This window comes from Nipponia nippon, unplaced genomic scaffold (assembly GCF_047370975.1).
Source record: "Nipponia nippon isolate SJK-2023a ecotype South Korea unplaced genomic scaffold, ASM4737097v1 scaffold_17, whole genome shotgun sequence".
NCBI lineage: Eukaryota > Metazoa > Chordata > Aves > Pelecaniformes > Threskiornithidae > Nipponia > Nipponia nippon.
The window spans coordinates 6117302-6124330 of record NW_028262333.1 but is presented as its reverse complement, the minus strand read 5'-3'; the positions used below and the strand labels follow the sequence as shown (position 1 = coordinate 6124330).

Genomic DNA, 7029 nt, shown 5'->3' with positions numbered 1-7029 from the left:
GGGATGCCCTATCTCACCTGAGAGCTTTGATTCCCAGGGGAATATGGCTCCCAACCCTTGGGACCGTTACCCCTCATCCCTTGGGATGCTCGGGCAAGCTGACCCGGGCTCAGCCCTTCCTCTGTGTTACTGAGTTGTGCGCAGGCGGCGGCAGCCTTGGCTGAGCACGGGCCTTGGCTTCCAGCAATCAACAGGAAACGGGAGATGGATTTCTCGGCAAACTGGGCTTTCCATAAACAGTCTGAGGGGCCGACCCGCGACGGCGGGAGCAGTGCAGAGCCAGGGCTGGGCTTTACAGCTGTTTATCACATTTTTGTGCTCTCGTTTCCTCCCCGGCTCGGCAGCTCGGCGTTCCTCTTCTCCCGTGTGCAAACCAGGACCGAGCCAAGCGCCATCGGACAGGCTGCTGCCATTCCCAACCTTATGCACCTGGGATGCTCCTGCTGGAGCAGGATTGGGGCAGGCAGCATCCTGTGGGTCCTGTGCCCTGCTCAGCCTGGGTGCAAGGTGCCAGGGTCCCCCCCAATCCTTTCCAAACCTTAAACCCAGCTCCTGCCAGGATCCCTTTGCTTCGGAGCGCTTAACCCAGCTCTGCAGCACTGGGGCTCTCTGCCCCGGGCCAGCCATTAGCTAACAAGACCTCACCGGCACACAAGCCTCCAATTTCTCGGCAATCAGGACTTAAGAAAATACAAGCTGACCCCGAGAGGTGAGAGGGGACCCGGGGGGCGACGCCGGTCTCTCCGCCTGCTTCTCATTAGCAGCAGCTTGTTCAGCGCCATCCCTGCTCCCCTGTCCCACCCTGGCGAGCTCGGCAGCTCCGGTATTTCCCAGTGATGGTTTGCTTGTCTCAAACAACCATGAGATGAGAGGTTTAGTTGTAGAACATCCCTCCATCCGCCTGTCCATCCCTCCCAGCAGGACAGAGCTGCTCCATACCCATGCATCCTCTGCGACCCGTACCGGTGTCCCCGGGCACTGATCCTGACCCAAGAGGCAGCGTCGGGGCTGACCCCATCCCTGTCCCCATGCACGCCCTGTCTCATGGGACAGCGGGGACTGTGTTTTCGGGTGGTGGAGGTCGGTGTGGGGCGGTGGGGTCAGCTGGCGGCGTGGGCCCCGTTTGCTGAGCTGAACAAAGGGGCTTTCTTTCGGCATGGGCTTGGGGGGAGTGCGGCCTGTCTGGAAACGAAGCCGCCTGCGTCAGAGGCAGACGGCGGCAGGACGGGGGGTTCTTCCAGAGGGCAGGAAAAGCGGAGGCGGCGGCGGGGCTGCGCCGGAGCCCTCGGGGAGCTGCCGCCGGGAGCTTTGCAGGGGCGAGACCTCGGGACCCTCGTGCCCCCAGCCCCAGGTTACCCACACCCGGTGGCACAAGGATGCTGGGTGCCCGGGGCTGATGCATGGCTGCTGTCCTCATCCCATGATGCCATCACGATGCCAGCAGTGCTGCCAGTCCACCCCACAAGCCAAGCAACCCCCAGCTTTGCAAAATATATTTTGAAAGGCTCTGAAAGGCACAAAAATGCCCCATGGAAACGCGAGAGCGGGCGCACAGGCAGATGTTCAAGCAAAGAGCGAGAGACCTGGCACAACACCAATTTTGGCAGGTCGGAGTCGATGGCAAGTGCCAGTTGCCGGCTCCTCCCCACCATGCCAGGTACAGCCAAAACCTGCCCACAAAAGCAAACTGTGCGACCCATCAAAACACAAGCAGCTCTGTGAAGCCGTACAGGCGTTGCTGGCGCGGCTGTCCGTGCGTGTTTTGGCACCGAAATGCACATCCTATTTCCACGTGATGGATGTGCAAGAAAATGTGTTTGCCTGCAGAGAGGGGATGTGGATGGTGGGATGGGGTTGGGAGTGGGGCTGGCAGGGGAGGCGGGATGCTGGGATATGGGGCTGGCCAAGGAGAGACGCTGCCTGGAAACGGGCTCGGCTGGACCGGGGCTGTGTTTGGGAGGAAAGCTGGTATGTGGGTGTGTTGGTGCGTGAGGACGTTGGGCCGCGGAGTGTGTTGAAACAGAAGGATTTGATTTTTTCATTTGAAATGGCTTTTCTGATGTCTTGGAATATAAAACGAAATATTACCAAAGGGGAAAAAAAAAAGGGAAAAAATCAGTACTAACCATTCCTTCCCACCCTGAAAAATCCCCTTTGCAGTCACATTTTTTGCTTGCTTGTTTGTTTTTCAGCTTGGGTGTGAAGCTGTGCCTCAGAGGCTCGCATGTCCCCATGCTGCAGTTCTGCCAGGCAGAGATGGCCTTTGGGGAGCCACGCTGCGGGGATGCTCCCGTCTGGGGATGTGCCAGCATGTGGGATGACAGCACTCACATTGCCCAGTGTTTGGAGGAAGGAAGGAACCTCGTGGACGTAGCTCAGTGCCCAAATGTTACGGGAGTGCAACCAAACAGTGCCTGATCCTTCAGCGAGGGATACTCGTGCCCAGGGACCACGAGCTGGTGCCCCCAGCCCTGCATCCCAGCCCTCAGCAGGAGCAAGGGGATGGTTAGCACAGAGGCAGGGGCGATGCTCCAAGGGTGATTCGTGCCATCGCGCCTGACCTGGCATGACAACACGGTTGTGTGGTGGGAAGCTCCTGCAGGATTCACTTTTGCAGCTGTAAATTAAAAGAGCAGCTTGTCCACGGGCCAGCTCTCCCGGGGAAGGATGCTTTCAGCCGTGCGGGGCTTTCAGGGCTCCAGCCTGGCCTCTCTGTGGGTACAGGCACAGGTAAGGGCTGTGGGTGCCGGAGATGCTAAGCCATACGTGGGGCCCTGGCACAGCCCATGCCCCTGCCTGCCCTGCCTGCCCCTGGGCAGCAGCCAAGAAGGATTTGGATCCCTATCCCTATTCCCACAGAATTTACCCCCTCCCCCGAATCCCACTTTTTATTCTTTCTGGCAGTATTTGGTTTAACTTGTCCCTGGTGAGGTGTCGGAGCCTGCGGGGAGGCGTGGCTGGAGCTGCCCCAGCTATAGCCGCCGCTATCCCACACCAGCCACCACATCCCCTCTGCAGCTCTCTCCATCCCCTCTCACAGTGCAAGGGGCACCCAGGGGTGCAGATGCCAATACCGCACCCCGGGAGGGTGCTGGGCCAGTCTGCTCCAGGCATTGTCCCGTCTCCACAACTTCCCAGCTCCCTGCCAGCCCCGGGAGCGCCCCGAGCCCCAGACCCCGCTGATTAGAGACATTTAACATTCCTCCCAACACCAAAGGGATATTTTATCAGTGAGGTTTTTTTCCTGCAGACTATTTTCTTTTCATGAAAACATTAAATGGCCTGAGAGATAAGGAGCAAATTTATAGCAGTTCACACCAAAGCAGCCAAGACACTGGCAAGGAAAAAATGCCTTCCCTCCCGCTACCCGCCTTCCCTCGCATGTTCCCCACCCCGGCCGCTTCCTCTCATTCTCTCCAAATTCTCCTGACTCCCACGACAAGCTTGGCCGCCCCGTCCCGGCTCTTCCTGCCCCACGGCAGAGCTCGCCACAAGGTCGCCCAGCAAGCCAGAGACCGTGGCACGAGAAGGTACCAGCACAGTCCCACTCGCCATCGCCCCAGGGATGCTCATGAGGGCTGCCTGCATCCCGGGCTGATGCAGTCCTGTGTCTAGATGATATACAGCCTGGATCCATCCTCATGCCAGGGCTTCTAGATCCAGGCTGTGCAAAGCCTGCCTTGCCTGAAAAATGAGCCAGTCTAAAACCAGGTTAATGTTAACCATGGGTCTGGGTGAGACCTGCAAGCCCTCCCCTTCCCTCGCCCAATAAAGCATCCCTTGTTCCATCCCTGCCGCTGGGAGCTGCTCAGCAAACCAGTCCCAGGGCTCACAGAGCTGTAATGTTTAACTTACCAAAATCTGCAATAAATTTTCCTAGCGGCCCCCAATCAGCTGGCCCCCATCCGCCGGCGCTGCAGGTTTATGAGGTCTGAAGAGCTATAAAGGCCTTTTACTGGCTGCGTTTTTTATTTCAAATTAGAGTGTGACTGGATAAACACCGGACAAAGTACCGATTTACCGGGCACCCCGCGTAGCGCAGGGCCGGGGACTTGGGGACAGGCTGAGCTGCGGCCCCGCGGGATGGACAACGCGTCCCTTCACCCTGGCCGAGTGGGGCTGATGCCTTCCCCTCCTCAACCAGCCAAAAACACCAGGGCTGGGGAAGGGGAACCCGCTTCGGGAGCCCCCATGGGTGCTGGCGCAGGGGGTGGGCTCCACCAAAGGGTCCCAGTGCTGAAGGGTCCTCCCAATCTGGGCAAAACAGAGCACATCAGCAGTCCCCTCCATCTCAAACCCTGCTTGGAGGTTTGCCACCAGCTGATGTCCTCTCCTGCCCAGAAGGCTGAAGCCAACATCTCTTCTATGGGAATAAGGGAGGGATGCAATGCCAGGGACCCCAGATGTCCCCATCCCACGTTGAGGTGGCTGCTGGGATCTGCAGGGAGCAGTGCCAGCCACCCGCTGTGCTAGGGACCTGGATGTGTCCCTTCCCTGCTTGCAAAAGTGGTGTCACCCTATTTTAAAGGCACCATGGTCTGTCCCCAGGCACCATGGAGGGAGACGGAGCCGGGAAATGGGTGAACAGCATGCAGATATCCAACACAGATATATTGCAGCCCTCCCCTGCCAGCACCTTGCCTGCTCGCTGCTCCTGGGGATGCTCTCGTGTCCTCAGGGTGCGGGCAGGGAGGGGACATGCCACCAGCCCTCCCCAGCCCCTCTCTGCCACCGTTAGTCACAGCTCCGTGGGACTGTGGGGCTTTACCATGTCTCTGGGATGGGAGGACTGTCTGGAGTCTCAGTTGTGGGGCTGGTTCCCCTCCCTTCACAGCAGGGACACACCGCTGTCCCAAAACCAGGGACACCCCTTTCCTAGCCTCGAGTTCAGGGGGGTTGGCTGCTCTTTTGGAGGGACAAAATCAGGCAGGGGGGTGATCCTGGTGAAACCGAGCAGTTTTCCAGGATGTAATTAAGGGTTCCCCCTGCAGGGAGGGGTGCTGGGGCAGAGGGGCCACTTGCTGCCGCCTCCAGCCCCCCGGGACAGACATCGTGCCCCAGAGCTGAGCGTGGGGCTGTGCTTCCAGCCGCTGAGAGCGCTTGAAGCATATAGGTGGTTAATGCCTTCAGCATGTATGAAATATCCCATATGCTGGGAAACAAAAGGGGCTCTGTGCTATTAAAGTTTCATTTCCCCACTCCCCTCCTCCCGCCCCTCTCCCCCCTGTTCACCCTGCCCTGCGTGGCGCGGCTGGAGGAGAGCAGGCGAGGAGACCCAGGCGCTGCCGGCCCCCAGCTCCCGGCCAGGACCCCAGGGTCCGGGTACGATGGGGGGACCGTGGGCTTGACCCCCCCCGAACTCAGCTGGAGCATACGGAGAGCAGAGAGCTTTGCTTCCCCACGGGAGAAAAGGGAAAGGGAAAGAGGTGAGCATGGAGAGTACGAGCATCCCCGGGCTTACCGGAGTTCCTGTGGGCTCCATGGCCATCCCAGCGGGATGCTGGCTGGGGATGGCTCTTGGTGCCCGCGGGGGCAGAGCGGTGTCGCAGGACATGATCCTCCGGCACAAGCATCAGCAAATTCCAGGACGGAGGGGCCTCCTGGCAGCGCGGAGGGTGGAGGTGGGCTTCCCTGAGACCCCTGGCATGTTTTCCCCACGATGGGGGCTCTCTTGGCTCCTCGGTCCTGCCCGGGATGGGGTGCCTCCCTGCCAGCATCCAGCCTGCCCTTGTCTGAGATGGGCTGGGGATTTGGAGGGGGGAGCAGCCTTTTTCCCCAGGACCCCTGGAGCCGCTGGGGAGAGGATGAGCTGCTGTGGGACTGTGATGGAGGGGAGAGACGAGCTGGGGGAAGAAAAGGGAGAGCAGAGCCAGGCAGGGGGCTTGGTGACAGCAGAGCCAGCCCAGGGAGGCAGCCCTGTGCCCTGGGGGGACCCAGGCACCCCTCCGGTGTCCCCTCGCAGGGACAGCCCTTCCTTGTGGCCGGACCCCCAGGGGTCTGTGGGGTTTAGGTCCAGCAGCTCCCAGGGCTGCTGGTGCTGGTCCCCTGGGCTCCCGAAGGGGTTAAGAGAAGAGAGGAAAAGCGGAGAAAGAAAACAGAGGGTTGGGAGAGAGCGGCTCGGTCAGGGGCTGTTTGCACTGGCTTGAATGTGTCCTCGGCGTGTTTATTCCTACTGCACAAGCACTTTTGCCAGAACGAGAGCCAGACTGCTGAGCACGCTGCGCGCACACACACTGCTTCTGTCGCTCGTGCATGCACAGCCCCATCCTAAAAGTCTTCCCAGTCGCACCCTTCCTCTTCTACCTCCTGCCCATTTCCCCCTGCATTATGAATCGCACAGGGACCCCTCCGAGTAGCGATGGCTGGTGGCCATGCCCCAGCCTTGGGGACTCCTGCCTCGCCTGCCCCCACCCTGCCTGTCCCGGCCAGGCTTGCAGCCTTGGATGGGAGCAAACCTCGTGTCCCAAGGCCACCAGCCTGCTGTGCCGCTGGGGCCAAGGCCTGGGAATGGGCATGTGCTGGGGTTTGGCTCCTTTCCTGGGCTGGAAAGAAAACACCCCCCCCCCCAGGATGCTCTTTGTTTCCCATGGACCGTCCCCGAGCACTGCCCGTGGGGCTCGGAAGGGCCAGACCCTGCGCTCGGGTGCACTCGGTCCCCGGCTTCTCACTGTGCTGCTAAAATGTCCTTGATCCTGGTCTTGTCGGTCCCCAGGCTGTGTGCATCCCTCTCTCCTCTCAGGTCCCATCCTGCCTCTCTGGGATCAGAGCTGGGGACCAAGGGACTGGCCAGGGCTGTGGGCATGGGAGCTGGTGGGGAGCTGCTCCCCCTCTCTTAGCAGCATGGTCCTGGTCCCCATCCTCCTCCTCCAGGCTTTAGGGCTCCAGGGATGCCTGGTGGAGGGATCACAGCGGGGAGGACTGGGCTGCCGGGGCTCGGCAAACTTCAGCAGAGCCGCTGGCTCTGCCATTGACCTTGCATCTATGCGTGGGCAGGTCGTGTGCCGTGATCCCGGCAGCCCCGGGTCGTGG

General features: G+C 60.4%; 1 protein-coding gene across 2 annotated transcripts in view; it reads left to right on the top strand.

The window, feature by feature from the left end:
* The first annotated feature begins 387 nt into the window (after positions 1 to 387).
* The window catches only part of SYNPO (synaptopodin), a 28162-nt gene continuing 21520 nt past the window's right edge, over positions 388 to 7029 (top strand). Inside the window, exon 1 of one of the 2 annotated variants that reach the window (XM_087753917.1) lies at positions 388 to 709. The gene's annotated coding sequence lies outside the window, so the exon portion shown is untranslated. Of the gene's footprint in view, positions 710 to 5288; positions 5427 to 7029 lie in introns of those variants that run through there. The other variant, XM_087753916.1, reaches the window with a different exon arrangement.